General features: G+C 47.7%; 1 pseudogene; it reads right to left on the reverse strand.

The window, feature by feature from the left end:
• Positions 1-2,421: 2,421 nt before the first annotated feature.
• LOC140218473 (uncharacterized) overlaps positions 2,422-18,214 on the reverse strand; it is an 80,448-nt pseudogene continuing 64,655 nt past the window's right edge.

The raw sequence follows: 18,214 nt of genomic DNA on the forward strand, positions 1-18,214 counted from the left end.
GCATTGAGCGAGGAGCGCTGAGCTACACGGAAGTGAAGGAGACTGTGAAGCGCAGATATTTCAGAAAACATAAAAGAAAGCTTCCCTATAATCTCCGATTCACACATATGCGTGGGATCCGCCGACGTTTTTTTTTACGTGGTGTTCTTTATCATTAAAAGGGACATGCTTGGAGCTAAATGCCGATTCATTCATTGGCTAACGGGCTTTATCGTCTCAAAGCAGCACCTATAGGGGCTATGAGGGACGTCGTAACGGAGCTCTCCGATTTAATTTTGACCACCTGCGGCTCCTTGAACGTGCACCCACAGCTCAGTAAATGAGCATTTCTTGCATCCCGTCTTCGTCTGAATGCGGCTGACTCGGCACCAAATCGAACCCGTGACCTCGCGCTAAGCAGTAGAGCTAGTCACTGCAGCCATCGCGGCGAGTGAGCTAGAGGACGGTAAAATGCAACGATTCTATTTCAGCGCATTTCTTTTTAGGCATTCGTAAGGGGTGCGAGCGGCGCTTCGCCCACGTGGTCACATGGATCGGCCGGCAATGCTCGCCGGATGATAAGGGAGGAATATAATCGAATAAAAGGAATCCTGATATTATACCGGCCCTAACTCATACACGCTCCCTGTCTTCAAAAAAAAAAAACAGCGCAACCCCCTGGGTACGTATTCTCGGACGATCGCTTTCGGCGTTACTATTTCCAGTGCGCGCGCATTGGTTGGTTTTTGAGAGAAACCGGGTGAGCTCATTGGCTGGTTGAGCACTGTGTCACGCGAAGGTGAAAGTATCGCCGAAAGTGATCGTCGTAGACTACGTCCTCCGGAAGCGAGAACTGGCGCCAACCGATAAGCCGCTGTATCGGTGCAAGGTTGCTCGCGGCTGGCCGGTGCCTTCCATATCATGCCGCGATGTGATTAGCGATTTTTCGCACATTTCGAAGGCGGTGGCTGAACTTTCGCGTCCTATGATTGGCTGACACCAGTTCCAACTACTATAATGATGAATCGATTTTAACGCGGCAATATAGTTCGCATTGGACGAACTGCCTTAAAACAGGCGAGGGAATACAAGGAAGAGACGCGCCGCGACGCATAGCCCTTCCGTTACTTCGTGACGGTAGATGGCCAAGACGACGACACAGGAAGTATAGTAATAGGAACTGCCAGCGCTGCCGGTTTCCTTCCGCGGCTCTGGATCCCATAAGTATAAAGAATACGTACAATCGAAAAAGTGGTGCATTACAAAAAATGACCTAAACGGTTCTTGTCAAAGTATTGCAATAGAATCGATAGTTGGACGAGTTGATACGGTAACATATTTTTGTTGCAGTGCAAAAGGGCGAAGACGAAGACGAGATACAGCGCTCGTCTTGTGTATTTCGTCTACGTCTTCGTTGTTTTGTGCTGCAGCAAAATTACGGTGCTTTTCAAGTTCGACAGCGCCGTTGCTCACCTGTGGGGCCTTGATCGATGGCGCAACCCATAGTACAATACAGAGACGGTTCGTTTGCGCCCATTTCGGCGCCGTGCTTGCGGCCAGTACCTCAGCTTGCTCGCGCGATGAATCGTGCTTGTCTCTCGCTGCACGGCTTGAGTGCGCTGTCCTTAAATAACGCTGCATCCTTCATGGTAGGCGTTGATGTGAAGATGACTTGCTGAAAGCTCTTCCAGCTGGATAGCGGGCTTTCTTGTGCGCGGTATTCCTATACGATGTGCTTTCGTGGGCGATTTTCTCTTCCCAAGCGACGGCGGCGGTGACTCTACGAGAAACAAGGCTTATCGTTCCCTTTGTCTTTCCTGACGGAAACTGAATGAGGCTTCCAATTGTGGCCATTGTGTCTATAAGCGTGCTTGCCGTAACTCACGTGCTGCGTTTTTAAATAATTATTATTTCCCCTTATAGTACGGTGTATTGCACTTTTCTTGAGCCCCCCCCCCTCATTTTTTTTGTGGCGATGCTCCTTTTCTTTACATTTTCTGAATGTACGGACTTCCGTGTTGAGGTAGTTAGGCTCCACGGTAGCATTTACGAGTCATTCATTTTCTTTCAGCAGTTCTTTTACTTTCTTATAGCCTCTCTCTCAAGCGTGATTGCGGGGACTAGATGTGCCGCTTCTGCTAGAAATTTCCCGCTTGTTAATTCCTTTTTAATTCCTTCAGGGCTGGAATCGAACTCGCAAGCAGTTCCCGGCGCGTTAATTTTCTTAACATTTCCTTCACGGGGCTTGACTTTTTGTTCCCAAAGGGTCAAACTTTCACTCCAATACGAAGCAGTGAGTGGCGTAGCCAGCAGTTTTTTTCGAGGAGGGGTGCTCGCTCACTTGACCAGGGACGGGAGGGAAGAGGGAAGGGGGTACATGTCCGGTGTGCCACCCCCCGGCTACGCCACTGACACGAGGCCCACAAGGCTCTTGTGGAAATCTCAGCCGCAACTGTCTACTCTCATTCTGTAATGCTCCCCTACAGTTTGTGCGTGATGGAGTGTGTCTTCCTTCTTTCTCTGTCTTTCTGTTCTTTCTTTCTCTCTCTCTCTCTCTTCTTCAAGCAGGCGGGCACGGTGCGCATGGTTTTCAGGAGACAATCGTTAGAATACTTTTCTATTTCTCTTAAACGGTGTTTATGTTTCGAACAACAACAACGACGACAAGGTAAATAGTAATACCATCATAGGATATTAATCTGTCAGGTTTATGTGCATGCAAATACAGATGCTGCATATATGTATATATGAAAGGGACTTGTGTCTCCTTATTTGAAAGTGAATTCACACTTCGCACACTGCCGAATGTAGCGTGGCTCACTGGCACCGAATAGCGCCTCCAGTACCTACAGCCCGCTGCTTCCGCGTTGACGTCTTCATTCAGTGGCTGAGCCACGTCCCGTTCTGTCCGTGGTATGAGTCAGCATCGCAGGCCTACGTGCGCGTTCAGCTTACCTTGCACTCGATCCCGAAGCCTAGCTGCAAGCCAGATTTTGGGGCGCTCGTCGTCAGAGAGCATTTATTATATTCATTATATTTCTGCTAAAGCTCTACCACCTCTTACAAGCGGCGATAAGAATCATAAGTAATGAACTTTGCTACCCTCATGTCCCCGCAGTGGTCTCACGATAGTGATCACGCATGTAAGTAACCCATTTCACGAGAACTCAGGGTTTTCGTCTATGTGTGCCGGTGTTTATTAAACATACAATTGCAAGCCAACGTCGTGTTTGTTCTTTGCGTCCGCATTTTTTGTTGCCGCCAGGTCGCGCTGTATTTTTCAAGATGATGGATCGCGTGAATTACAGGCGATGCGAAAGTGTTGTATACAATCCTGAGATTTTTTTTCACCATCGAGACGCTATATGGCGTCATATCAACTGCCTCTGACACCTCTACGAGGTTGTTTCACGACCTTTGTACTAGTCTGGAATGTTAAAGCGTATCAGTTAATTATTAGGAAGTTGTACGCATCGTGGCTTTCAAATGGCGGCGAGAACTATTCACAATCCTTTCTCACGCGAGGCCCCCACGATGTGATACTCTAATAAAATACTTTTACTTGCTGCAGTGACTCAGTGTTTACGACATTCTCCTACTTGAGTAGAAGGCTGCGGATTACTTTTCCCGCTGTGGGAGCTGCGTTCTCATATATATGGGCTAAACAATAGGCGATCCATAACTTGGATATGACCGCGCGTTGCAATATCTCAAGTTGTTAGAGTTTAACCGCGGAGCCTCCACTATGGCATTTCTCTTTGCTGATAGCCGAGGTGATGCTTTGATACGCTGTACTTTTTTAGGTCTAATGATTACAGTAGAAATACGAATACTTTGTAACGAATTTTCAGTACAGATGACAAAAGCCCGAATGACTACTCTTCGATAAATCAAAATACAAATTACTGTAGTTGCAAAATTGCTCCGTGTCTCAAAATTTCGCAAATTGTAACACTTTGAGCCACGCGGAGATTAGGCCTTTCTGCTGCTTGTTATAGGAGTCTGTAACCTAAGCATATAATTGGCCTTGACTCTTAAGGGATATATATATATATATATATATATATATATATATATATATATATATATATATATATATATATATATATATATATATATATATAAGCTTCGAACACTTCTTGTCACACGAATGTAGAAGTTTGAAGTACCATATAGCTCCCCATTATGCACTCGGTCATTGGCGAAAGAAGTTGATAGGCTGAGAAAATCTGCGCAGGAAGTTTTTAGATGCACGGATGGCACTGAATACAAATTTGCTAGTTGAAACATACAATTTGTACCAGAAAAGACTAAATCACATGAAATATCCCTATTTATTATACCACTTTGTAGCTGCAGCCTGCGAATTCAGCAGTCGCCACAAAGAAACGAAGAAAGAAAGAAAGAAAGAAAGAAAGAAAGAAAGAAAGAAAGGAAGAAATCACCGGCCATTAACGAATTCCACGACGAAGAAAAGAACGGAGCGTAGCGAAAACGTCCTCCATAACTCCAGGAGAGACGAAAAAAAAAAAAAAAAAAGAATGCGCTCCGCTGCGTGTCTAGTTGTGTGAGCGCACGCGCGATGGTCGGAGATGCGCCGAGAACGCGCTTCGCTGGGCGTCATTCGCTGGCGCACTGTGTTATTGTCGACGGCAAACCTTCACTGCCTCCGCGGAGCGCGTGGTATTCGCAGGCCCGCCCGCGTCGCTTCCTGCGCCCAGTGCCGCCTCTCGTGCTCGACAGGCAACCGTGTTTTCTGGAGAGGACACCAAGCCCTCCGGGTCGGCGGCAATATAAATGTGGCTGTGCGAGTTCGTTAAAGCCCGAGTCAGTGCTTCGACTGAAGGGCAGCGCCAGCGATTGTTACTGGGCAGATTTATGGGGGAATCCGAAACTCGGTTTTCGAGTGGCGGCGGCGGCTAACGTGTGGCGGCGTGGTCGTTACCGAGGAGCACGCCCCCACAGAGCAAATCCGACGCAGTAGAGCCAGCGTGGCGTCAGGTACTATAAGCTCGAATATGGGGAAGCGTTTAAAAAGTATCGGGTAAATTTTTCGCGGTTTCTCATGAGTGTGGCACAGGACCTCGAATATATCACGATTTTTTACGAAACAGACGTCGCACCGCGGACGAGCCGCGAAGTACTTTATCCAGGATCCGTGCGAGCGAATTTCGAAACAACTGCGTCTGCTGCGTAGATCGGTCGTTCGTCAAGCCCTCTTTGGACGTCTGCATAGCAGTGGTGCAAAAATAAATCTGGAGAGCCTTGTTGTGGTCTGCTGTGCGCATCCACAAGATGGAAAAGTCGTGAGGTATCATTCCATCGTTTCCTTAATGTAAGCGAGCCGAAGAGGAAGCAGCTCTGCGCCCACAAACTGCGAATAGGCGAGCTCATAACGCCGACAATGGTACGTTGTATGCTTGCGGCATTTTAAGCCAGATGGACTACATGTTGTCAGGTATGAAAACTTACTAAATTTCGCGCTTTTCCCTGAGGGCGAAGCGCTTTAGCGTAATTTATGTGCAGCTAAGGCTGTAAATAATTTTGCTTCGCAGCAGTCGCTTCCATCGTTCCGCTTATAAATATACAATTACTTTACCTTTCAGCGGGAATCACGAGCAGACGCGGTTGTCGCAAGCTTCGCATACATTCTTAATTTTCTTAGTTCGTCCTTAGTATCATTTATATCCCTGTAAAATTCTCCTGTCGGATATTTCTGTGCACCCAAGGCTGTTGGAATGATTACACAGTTTTCAACTACGTCTTTTGTCAGCGCACGTCTAGTTGGAGCTCCGTTGTCGTCCTCTATAAATTTTTGTAAGGCCCTAATGGTAGGAGTGTTACCCGTGCGACAAGAAGACACCCTTAAGGGTGTAAATATTTCTACAGTGCTGCAGGGCCTCTCTTCAAGCACGCCGACTGTAGGATCAACTCAGAGTATCGCAGTCAGTACCATTCAATTTGTACCAGAACTCACTGTCGGCAACATGAGGCAACGCAAAAGACAGTCTATCTCGGTGCTCCTTGAAGTGATGACGCGAAATCGTCACGTACGAAAAAACGTCTTGGCTATTGTCGTTGCACATGACACTGCGCTGGGTACTTTTAGCAAACTTACGGAACGTCGTGGCATGAAGGTCCGCTCGTATATGCCCGTGAGCAGTGGTGCCACTACTGATGTCATATACGACGTGGATGTCTCCATCTCCAGCGCTGACTTGCCGATCCTAGTGAAGCCAGCGGTTGATGGCGTCGCTATAACTAAAGTGTCTCACATCGGCACATCCCAGTGTGTGAAGATAATTTCCATCAAATAATTGTCAAGGGCGAGCCTCTGTCTTCACACGTCAAGGTGGGTCACTACAGATACCACATGAGAACATTTCTCCCAAGGCCACTCAAATGACGTAATTACCTAAAGCTAGAGCACATGAGCGCCATGCGCCATGAGGTTTCTCACACTGCGCTGAGCCCCACGCTGCAAATTACTGGGCCGCCACGGTTCTCAAATGCCCCAATTATCTTGTGTCCCATGATGCTCCCTCGAAGGACTGCCGCAAAATGAAAAAGGAAAAAGGTGGTCTTGAAGCAGATGACGAGAGACCGTTAGTCTCGTCGGGAAGCTGTTGCGGCCGTTAGAAAGCGATGCTCCAGACGCCGTCAGACTTCAAAGGACGCCGATACCTCTGTGTAGAGTCGTCACATCCGACGATTCCTCCTCCTCTGCCCCTTAGGTCTGGCGGAGTCGAGTCTAACTCCGACGAGGTCGTGCCGGAGAACATCAATACTGAAGCTTGGCCCGCGGCTGGGGCGCAGTACCTATGAGTGCAAGAAGTGGCGAATCACCAAAGGTACAGCCACAGCCACTGCCACAGCCGAAGCTACAGCCGAAACTACGGCCGAAGCTACACCCGAAGCCACCACCGCAGCCACCACCCAAAGCCACCACCAAAGCCACCGCCGACATGCCACAGCCGATGTTACAGCAACTTCAAAGGATACAAAAACGCACCGTGGTAAAGCCCACAGCGCCGACTCCCGACAAATTGCCCGAAGAAGACCGGCAAGTTATGGTGCTTTGGTCCCACATGAATACCCTTCGCCTACTCTTGAGTAAGTTGCATGCTCCGTCAGCGCGGAGTGCAGTGCAAGTGCTGGATGCTCGTAATCCAGTGCTTGGAAGTCTCGAGTAAGTTCCACGGCTCACCCGAGCCTCCTATTCGCACTAGAAGTAAAGGAGGCCATGGTGTACTTCTAACGACATACTGCGACATACCGCTAACGAACACTGAGCCACGAGGCCATCCTAGATGACTTCAACGCAGGTCACTAGCTATGAAACATGACTTTGGTGTCACATCACTTCTCTGCACGCAGTGCAGCGAGCACACACAGTGTTCACTCTATTCCTATTTCTCTCTTTCTGTTTAGCCTTTCCCTTACATTCAGTGTAGGATAATGCAGGGTAGCAGTTAATTATTTTAATGTCACAACTAACCCGCTTGATCACATGATTTCCCCGGCACAAATAAGTCTCCACAATTTCCATTATGCGTGGCAATAAAACTGGACGAACATTTGGTAACTAACGTTCACAGTGTGTATTCTAAACTATTATGTTTGTTTGAGACGTTCTGAATAATTGTCTCGTGGTGGAAGAGGCTAACTGAGAGATTAATATTGCCATACAGCAAACTTGAGAAGGAAAATTAGCGAGGAGAAACTCAACCTAAGAATTCACAAGTTCGCTCGAAACGCAGGGAGGGCTTTTCTGTAAGTGTCTACCTATAGTGGACCTGTCCATTTCGTCTGCTGCTGAAGCGCTGATTGGCTGGCGGCACCTGTCTTTTTCTGACTCATGCCCAAGCCCAGCTAATAAGAACTCCAGCAGTAAACGAAATGGAACATGTCCACTAGGTGGACACTTAAATATAATAGAATACCCTCCCAGAAGTACGAAGTTTAGGCCAATCCGTGTGGTTCAGTTACCCACGATTCCGACGCTGGCTGAACAATACTGACTGCGGATGCAGACACAAGCGCCTGAGTTCCCTCTAGCAGTTTTAGTGTGAAACTACGCGATCGAGGGCGTGTGTCACGAGTCTCCTCGTTCATCTGATTAATTAATTTGTGAAAAAACTACACAACTCTCAGTCATGCCGTTTGGTGTACGTGAGTAAGTACCCAAGAGAACGTACGACAGAAATTTCGCTCAGATTCATAAGAGAGAGAGAGAGAAAAGGAGCTATGTTTTAAACGGACACTAAAAAAGGAATACTAACATAAAGCTTGTCAATAAAGTACAGTTATGAAAAAGCAAAACGACTGCTCTTGCCGTAAGAGGAGGCTTGCTAAACCGGAAAGGATTAAAGAAGCGAGTTAAGGGGGGAGGGGAGGGGGATGGGGGGCGACGTCATCTTGAATTTTCCGCATCAGCTCGCCGTGACGTTGTAGATTTTGACGACATCTGCTCGGGTCTAGTTAATTGTTCATCGGTAAAGTATGACATCATTACTTTAGAAGGAAACCAATCGCTCAACCTAGTAATTTTGAAGGACGTTTTCTGGGACAAAAAGAACCCCTCTAAACACCGGTGGTCTTGAATCATAGCAGTCGCGAAGTGGCCGATATACTCCAAACTTAATAACCCGCACACTCTCATTAACAGACAAGGTTGGGGTCTGATGTCTATCGCGCTACCTATCAACAACGATACTATATAAAGCGTCACTTATTTGAGCGCAACAACAAACTGAGATAACGACACTCACTGTAAGTAAAACCACATCAAGACATTTTCACAATTTTTTTTTCACATACATTAGCCATTTCAAGCACTTTTTTAGCAGGTGATTGGGGACGACGAATTTCGCCTTGTCGCTCAGGTGTGGCACATCAATCAGTTAGCCATCTGTGGGAAGGCGAGCACGCAGTTTGAAGTGAACTTTTGAAACTAGTACGACTGGAAAACTGCTGTTCAGTGGCTGCATTCTCACGGCGGAGCAGTATACAATGCATACGTGCTGACTGCGCTGCTGGGTCAGCCCACAGCTAGCTCTTCGGGATAGCGCCGGATACCTTTTCCTAGGGATGACAGATCAGCTCTTGGCGTTCTCTTTTGTCTGGCGCTTCCGGTGTGCTACGTGGTCCAACCTGGAGGAACAGTACACACCCACTTGCAACTTACAAGTCAATGTGAGAGTCTTTGAACGCAGTGGGACCTTGGTAGGTGCGATCGTGCATGTTTGCACCATATTCGGCTAAATGTCGCCAATATGAAATACTTCCTCTTTAAAGTTAAGCTGATGAGATCGGCACTGCAACTTGCGAGCAGTGTGCGGGAGTAAATAACCTACTTAGTCTGCTCTTGCATATGCAATGTGAATAACATTGTAAAAGACCGACGAAATGTTCGCGCTGAATATATAATCAGAGAAGCTCAAGCTCAAGCTTTCAGATACGACACGTAATTGGTATATGGACTAAGACGCATTTGATGGGCAACTCCGGCGATTTTTTCGAGGTCAACTAATCTCAAGAAACATTATGATGCGCATTCTCTTTGGCACTCTGGTCACCTATGTAACACGGCAGGACTGAAAGTTGTTCAGATTCAGTATAAGTTAGTTTTCAGGACAGCCATGCGTGATTCTGACTCGCGCCTGCAAATGTATGTTTTTTCCTTCTTTTCTCTTTTTTTTTTTTTTTTTTTTACTGGCTCACCTGTGCTTGCTGAAGTCAGCATCTTCACGACAAGACGACGTACAATGACCGACGAGTGGTCCCGTGCTTTCAAGCAGGCGTTTTGCAGAAACACTTTCTTTTTCTTTCTTTTGCAAGGACCATTTTTCGGCCTGTACCTAGCATCTATAGAGTATTTTAACGTAGCCATTAATTACCCTACAAACCTTAGCGACTTCTGCCGACTGCTCGGTATTTGCCGCAACCTTTCACCAGGACGACGCCTCTGCAATTAGTGCCCACGAATCTAAGTCGAATGGGCGATTTTTATAGCACTGGATGTTGACCGACGCAGTAGTACCAGTAAGCGCGCCACTAATCTGCGTAATGAAACAATAAATCACGACGTAGAGCCAGTAGATATCACGCCGGCTCATATATATCTCTAAAGCACACAGTGCATGCATTGTAGTAGGATAGTGCATGATATTCTATGGCTTCGGTGATTTTCTTCAATTTCTTATAGTTAGGATTGATGGAAGCTTTGGGGTTCGGAAAATCAAAGCACGGCAGGTGCTTTGAAGGAGGAAGCTGTACCGACGCTACACTTCTGCGTGGGTCATAAAAAAGGCCATAAATGATGCCATACGAAGTGGCTCTCTAAGATAGCCACTTCAGTTTCGGCTTCGGTACTTCGATGCTTTGATTATTTAAAGCTATTTACGAGTTTCTAAGCAAATCGCTCCGCCCACACGCTTTTTATAACGATCTATGCGATTTGAAACACCATTTATCCTAATGTGGCAAGAAAAAGCGGCGGAGTTGCCCTTTAACCTTTCTAAAAGACACTGGTCTCAACGAGATACTCTAATTATAGTTTGTATGTAGCGTGGTTTGGTACATTTCGGCAAAAGAACTGAAAAAAGCAATCTAGCAAAATAAGAAAAAGGCGTTCATTTTTTCGTGCAATTATTTTCCCCTCTGCATCAAATGAATGAAGACAGATTTTTTGAAAGAATACCAGACTAAAAATGGTGTAGTGCATTTCTTAGGCTCATTTGAAAGAATGCACGCGTTTGCACATCATTTGAAAAAGGCTTTATATTATGTTTTAACGGTAGTATAAACCGTTGCTTGCTACATCTTTCGTTTTTGCAGGGAATCAATAATATAGCTTTATCCTCACGCGCAGACTCACACGCGCAATTGTTGCGCTCGGTTGTTGTGAAACGCTGCGTGCGCATTCCTGCGTTAATATGTCCTTGCAAGACGAAGGTATCGCACTCTCGTTGAATTCCGTACGGAATTAGAGTGCAACTAAGTTTAATTTTTCTGGAATTATTAAAGTATCGTCCGAGGATTTACGGCGAATTTGCATGTCTCATGCTTTTTTGTTTCTTCTTTTTTATGACAGCGAGAAATGGACTGCGTACAAAGCGCACAGAGCAACAGGCGAGACAGTCCAGTTGAGAGGAACAACAAGAAAATGGCGGAGAAGATGGGTGGTCTTTTGCAAGCGGAAAGAGACTGAGGATGACCGGAGGCTATTTGCTCTGGCCGACATGCCTCTCTGCCCTTCGGGAAGATGAATGAAGGGTGGGTGGCAATAATGATCGCTAGACAGGACAAAAAAAAAAATGTAACGCGAAAAACTAAAAATTTCATCACGCGGCTATCTGCGCTTTAATCTGCGCGCATTTCAACAAAGTGGAATTTTTCTCTCGCTTCGCGCACTCATCTTGAATCGACGAAGCAGTCTCAGGCGCCGGTCAAGGCGAATGGTGGTTCTTCCGCTTGTTACGTGCAGCCCGCATTGATCGCTGATGGATGGGGTCATTACGCTCGCCTCGGTGATGGAAGAAATGGCGAGCTCACCTTCCAGAGCGGTAATTAATAGGAAGGCAGCGGTTTGGCTCTCACGCAGTTATTTTCGTTTGAGCATCGCGTCAAGGAAGACTCGCGGCCTTGCGTATCTCGTGCGAGAGCTTTTTTTCTTGATGGTCGCTGCGCGCAGCAGCGTGCTGTAATGAGCCCAGCGCCGATTGCCACTATTAGCGCTGGACGTTAATAAGTAACAGCTTGCACTGAGGTGCGTAAATAAATGTTTTAAAAGGCGCCCGAGGAAACGACTCTGTTTCTGAGGACGTCTATCGTCGATCCTCGACCGCGCACTGTGCTTATTTTCTCCCTTCTGGTTGGACCTCGCGCACCACATTCGCGGGTCGTTCGTAACAACTGAACAACTGCATACATAATCTCACAGCGCCTTCTCTATTGTCTTGTTCGGCATCGCGAACACCTGGCGCCATGACTATTGCGAAAAGCGCGCGTACGCCGCATAGTGGAATGCGGGCCCTGGCTTCTCTCTCAGGCCTGACAATAGGATGCGACTTTCTCCGCAGGTCTCACCCTCTCGTTCTTTCGATGTAAACTATGAATCGAATTACTACTAGAATTCTTCTTCCTGGCTCAAAGCTTACAACACGAGCAGCCTGCTCTTGCGGGTGGTCGTGGTGGCTTATGTGTTGGTGGCCATACGGTACAGTTCTGGAGACTCTAGTATTTATTGTTTCCCTGCAGTCACCTCGCTTTTGCCCAAATGCGGATACGCGGATATAGAGTCAGCGTTCTTGCGTCCCTATATTCCCTATTTAGTTTCTCGTCTAGTGCTTAGGGGCTGAAAGCTCTAACTAATGTTGCACAGATTCGTCCTAAGCTGTACCTTATCCAAAGGTTGCTTCTGACCACGTAAACCGCGGCGGCATTTCCTTAACAGATACATCGAGGCGACGGTTGTGAGCGGGCTTTGGTGACGCAACCTCGTCGCGCAGTGCGGCGGCTCAAATTCTTGTGCGCCCACCGGCCGATTACACTCCGCGTGTGTAAACACGACGGACGCGAGCGCAGACACGGTCACACGCGCGCGGGCATTGGGCACGCGCTTTCGGCGCTGCTGACGCATATACTACGTGTCCGCCCAGCCTCGGCGCTTGCACAGCCCCTAAACGCGACCTGCGTCGGCAGCCTTGGCGTGTAGGGGGTCTTCTTCGCGCACGCTTCAGCCCGCGGTTTCGTGGCCTCGTTACCGCGTCCGGTGGTGGCGGCGGCGTTTAAGCGGGTGGTGGTTGGTGCAGCGGCACGTTGCTGCGCGTGGGGGAAAATTAGCGCGCGGGTCGCGGCTGCCAGCAGCACGCAGTCGCGGTGGTTAGGCGAGCCCCGGAGCTCGCGGCAGAGGGGAAGGCCCGGGGCCGCCGGCATCACGACGCCCATGGACGCCCCGAGGCGGCGCACGTGAGGCGCGCGCCGTCCGCTGGAAATCACGTCTCAAGCGGGGCAACACTCCGTTGGCCACCGCCGATAGATCAAGGGGTGCAACACGTTCAACCTACACAGACGCACACAAACGCTCGGCCGACCCCGAGCGAGAGGTGACCACGGAGACGACCTCTTGCGTAAGGCCGCGCTCGTTGAGCAGACCGAGAGGAGTGACCTACTGCGGCGCGGCGTGCGCGCATCACCGGCGGAGGTGCGCGCTGGACGCGAGCCTCCGTCTGCGCTTGTGTGTGCGCGTATGCCCTCGGCGAGATCGACCCTTCTCAGCCATTAATACGCTTCCTCCGCGGCGCAGGATCGTTGCGCCGGCTGCTCTGCTCCGCGTCTGCAGCGCCCGGCGATGCCTTTCCTCGCGACGGGCCTTTGCCAGTTTTCTCGTGCACCGCCGTCCCGTTTTTGTTTGCTCGCGATGCCGATTAACTGCACGGCCGCACCTGCCGCCCCCCCATCCCGCGCTCTTCGCGCGGGGTTCCATGTGCGCTTTCGCAACGGGGTCGCGACGGGCGAGCGTCGGCGCATACGATGTGTGTACACGATCACGTTACGATTCCCTGTCGTTCTTGCTACATTCGCTACTGAGCACGCGCGCGGCCGGAGAGTATATGAGTGCGGCGAAGATGGGCCTTCCGCGCGAAAAAGAAAAAGAACAGTAGCGAGTCTTTCTTTGTGCAGCTTTCGTCATGAGCACGGTTAAGCAATCCACCATGTCAAACTGAGAAAAACAAATTTACTATGTGCATGATGGGGCTCCCAAAAATACGTTGTGACGCGGTTTCGATTCCGCCCAGCACCAGAAGACACGAGTGCAAACTATATATATTACGACTTTTATTATACAGGGTGTTCCAGCTAACTTTAGCCAGAGTTTAAAAGTATGCAAATGCCACGTAGCGGGACAAAACAAAGGTAATGTGGTTTGCCGTCGCTTGGAGATACTCAGACATTTCTTTTCATTTAGCTAAATTACATATTTAGTCTTAATTAATTAATCAATCAATCAACTTCTCAAATATTATAGCTAGATTAAAAGTCTCAATTAGAAAATTGTAGAGCGGCATGATAAACCCCCGATACAGCTTTCTGTTGCTCGACACGTGCTACATGGAATCGTTTTTTCCGAGCGTTAAAGAAGCCCGCGAATACACGCAAAGTGCCTCGAGCGGCCAGTCGCACGGCAATTTTGCGTGCATTCGCCGGCTTCTTTGACGCTCGGTAAAACACTTTTATGTAGCACGTATTGAGCAACAGAAAGCTGTATCTGGAGTTTAATCAAATTATAATATTTGAGAAGTTGATTAAATAATTAAGACTAATTATCTAATTAGGCGGAATGAAGAAATAAATTGAGTATCTCCAAGCGACGGCAAACAACATTATCCTGGTTCTGTCCAGCTACGTTGCATTTGCATACTTTTAAGCTCTGGCTAAAGTTAGCTGTGCCACGAAGCCTATGCATTGACACGAAGCCTATGCAATGTAACGAAGCCTATGCATTGCTCACACAAAGTGTGTTCTATACATGAAATAGGCCGAACCGAAAGTGCAGCGTGGTCCTGCTCGTAATCGTAAGAAGGCATTGAGAACCTTTAATGGCCCTGCACTTATCATGCTCTACATTAAAAAAAAAAAAAAAACGGAAAAAAAAACGAAGTGGTAGAATTGCGTGCTCACTAGAAAAATACTGAGGACAAGGCCAACAACTGAACTACAAAAGCGCGCATATGGCGCCTTAAAATATTCGTTTATGAATAAGAATTGATGAGAATTACTAACTATTTGTACGTGCACAATCCTCTATTGCGAAAGCATTTACTCGAACTGAATGTGAATTGACAGGCACTGTGCTTCAATGTTACATTCATTTCACTTTTCTTTTTTACAAATTGCCATTACATGCTGAGCTACATGTCTTTCCTGTGTCATTCAATGGGCACTAAATTGAACATGCTGTAATTACTTGCTGTACTGTATCCATATATGCTTGTTGTGGCGTGCAACGCACTTACTTTCCGTGAAAAGTGCGTGAATACGACCCAGCTTTTATGTATATTTCATTTTATTATTCTTTGCATCATAAAGACGCTATCATTGTGAAGAAGGTTGCATTCACTCTGAGAGCTTGGTCTGTCGCTGTAAATGAGTTTAAAGCCGGGAAAATCTTTGAAACCTGCTTATTATTATTATATTTTTGACACATTTGCGAGTGCTCGTTCTACTTTTATGGCACGTGTATTACTTTCCAAAAGAATTTGAATCGAACTCGTTACTGCCTAGAGTTGAATGTGTGAAAGAAGTGCGCGCCCCTTTAGCTTCGGAAACTTTTGACACCATGCACAACAAACCACGGTTTGGATAGGCAACCTATGTGTGCTTGGTACCAGCTTACGGTGTCGCATAGTTCGTGCGGGGAACGGCGACACGGTAACGCTGTTTTAATTATATATATATATATAAAAACAGATAAACTTATAAGATCCAATCTTGACTGGAGAGATATGGAACGACAGAAAGCTGAGCAAGTTGGTAAGAGAGTCATAGTTTGGAAGGTTAGGCGTAAAAGGCGCCGACACAATGGACAGCACAAACACCGACTATCAGCTGGACGATTGCACTGCAGGGAGGAACAGACAAAAGAGAAAAAAAATGAAAAGAAAAATATCTGCATCATTTGGGGAGGCAGCAAAATATTCGTCAGTCATTGACACGTGTCCGCACTCTGGACATACATGGCGTCAGACATGGCAATACTCTTTTGCGCAGAATTTTCCAAATGCTGGCCCACCTATACACACTGTATCACAATTAACGATAAAGCACGCTCCCTGTGTCTCGTGTCTGCTACGCCTTACCTTACCTTACGTAGGCATTGACAACAGGCATAAAAAGCCCTTATGAATCTATGGCTGGGCAAGCCAGTGCCTTGAGACTCTCGGCGTGTTTCGATTTGGCCACCTCGACAAGCTGAACCGTTGCCGTTAGTAGTGATTGTGCGTGTTCGCAGCGTCTTCTGCACTTCTCAAAGTATAGACTGCTGTGAAATTCACCACAATGATGGCATAAAAAGCGTAATAAACAAAGCCACAAGAACGTACGAGTCCACAAGCACGAATATCAGACAAACCCATGTACTTCCCATCATTCCCATGGTGGCTGAACGATTGCAGCGCCAGACTTTTCTCTAGTAATTATTGTAGGAAACTCTGTTATCAGCATATCCTTCGATACGTATCCGGCTCCTCGAAACGTCAGAAACAGATATTACTTGCTAATAAAGCCTAAACTGGTCTGAAAGGACGCCGCCTTTGGCAAGTTTCACGGACTTTACTAAGCAACTGCCGTGCGAAGCTTGACGTCCCCATCATCTTTCACATCCATTCCAGTTCGCCGCATTCGAAAATGGTGAATGCAGTGCGCAGCGTTCTTTTTGTCTATGCGTCTAAAACGCGGTGCAGTGCGACAGCTCGTGAGTTGTACTAGCCATAGAAGAAAAAAAAACACAGCTTTTTGTTTTTGTTTTATTGCGATAGCAATTATATGGACACTTAAGACGCATTTCTGCCGTCGGCGTCGCCGTCGTCGTGAGGTTCCGTATAAAGTCCAAAGGCGATAAAATCGTCGCCGCGGGCCGTATGCTGTATGTGCGAGTGAAAGCGTGCGACGGTGAGCGTGCGAATGCAGCTGAATCTCGCGTCTGCGAGCGAGAAGTCGGGCCAGAAGCGCGCCCTTTCCTGTCGCCTCGAACGAGGCACGGGGGTGAGGCGAGGGAGGGGGGGGGGGGACGTTTTTCTCTGGCGGCTGCTGCTTGGGGCGCAGCCGTTACTACGTCGCTTGTTTAAACGCTTTCTTTCTAACTAAATTTGGTGGTACTAGGCGGTCAATGATATCGTTGTACACGCAGTCATTTACATAGGCGGACTATATTTGTTAACACTGAAGCTGGCCCAACCTCACAATATTACACGCACCATAGAATTTCGCAAGGCAGTGTCTTGAGTCCCACGCTCTTCAACCGTGTACTCATTGGTCTCGTGAAATGACTGCCGAACAGGGTCAAAATATCAATGTATGTCGACGACATCTGCGTCTGGGCATATCGTGTGACACGGCCGTAAGTCCGCGCCAGGCTTCCAAACGCGGCGACGTCAACATCGGCGTACTTAAATGAACAAGGCCTCAAGATCTCGCCAGAAAAATTCGCATTGGTCGCGTTTAGCTGAAAGCCAATGAGATCATACGATCTCTCTATCGACGGTCAAAGCATGCCTTGTGTCAGGACGCACCGATTCTTAGGCGTAATCATTGATCGTGACCTCTGCTGGAGTCCTCATGTGGCTTACCTTAAGAAGTGTATGACGGATGTTTCTAATGTGTTCAACTTTCTTGGGGGAAAAAGCCTGGGTTACGTCAGTACATCCAATGATGCAACTATACAGGTCGCTCTTTCCCGGGTGCTTGCGATACAGCTTGCCTGTGCTGACCAATACCTGCAGAACTAATATCCGTACACTCGAAAGTGTCCAGGCTCAGGCATTTAGAGTGTGTCTTGGATTGCCGCGATGCTCGTCAACAGCTGAAACAATTGCCATTGCCCACGATTTCCCAGCCAAGACCCATATAGTCATGGAAGCGCTGAGAGCACACGTAAGACACCTTACTCGAGCCCCTGCCCATCATCTAGCCTCACTGCCAGAGGATCGACCACGTGCCTCCTTTTGTGAAACAGTCCTGCCCTATCGTGCATACCTTCCATCAGGTTATAGAGCTCCAGCGAGAGTTCCATTTCACCCATGGTGCTTGGCTCAAGCAAAAGTTCGACTAATGGCACCAGGAATACGAACAAAAGCACAACTCTCGTTCCCAACACTCAAGCCGCTTTCACTGCTCTTGCTGTACGAGACATACGACGAGAATCGCCATCTATATACTGACGCTTCAACCACGGTGAATTGGTCTGCAGGATCGGTGATCTTACCTGCAAAAACCTCCACCTCAAAGATTCGGCTATCTCACCATACTACATCGACTGCCGCGGAACTTGCTGCTATTCGTTGTGCACTTCGAGTAATTTGTGATGAACTGCCCAATAAATGGAGCGTGTTCAGTGACTCCAAGGCTGCTTTTATAGTTTGGTTTCTGCCTTACGCCGCGGGCCCCACGAACAACTAGTTCTAGACATCAGACTGCTGCTTCACCACCTCGTCGAGCAAGGACACGACATCAC

Source organism: Dermacentor andersoni, chromosome 1, assembly GCF_023375885.2.
Source record: "Dermacentor andersoni chromosome 1, qqDerAnde1_hic_scaffold, whole genome shotgun sequence".
In the NCBI taxonomy this organism is placed as follows: domain Eukaryota; kingdom Metazoa; phylum Arthropoda; class Arachnida; order Ixodida; family Ixodidae; genus Dermacentor; species Dermacentor andersoni.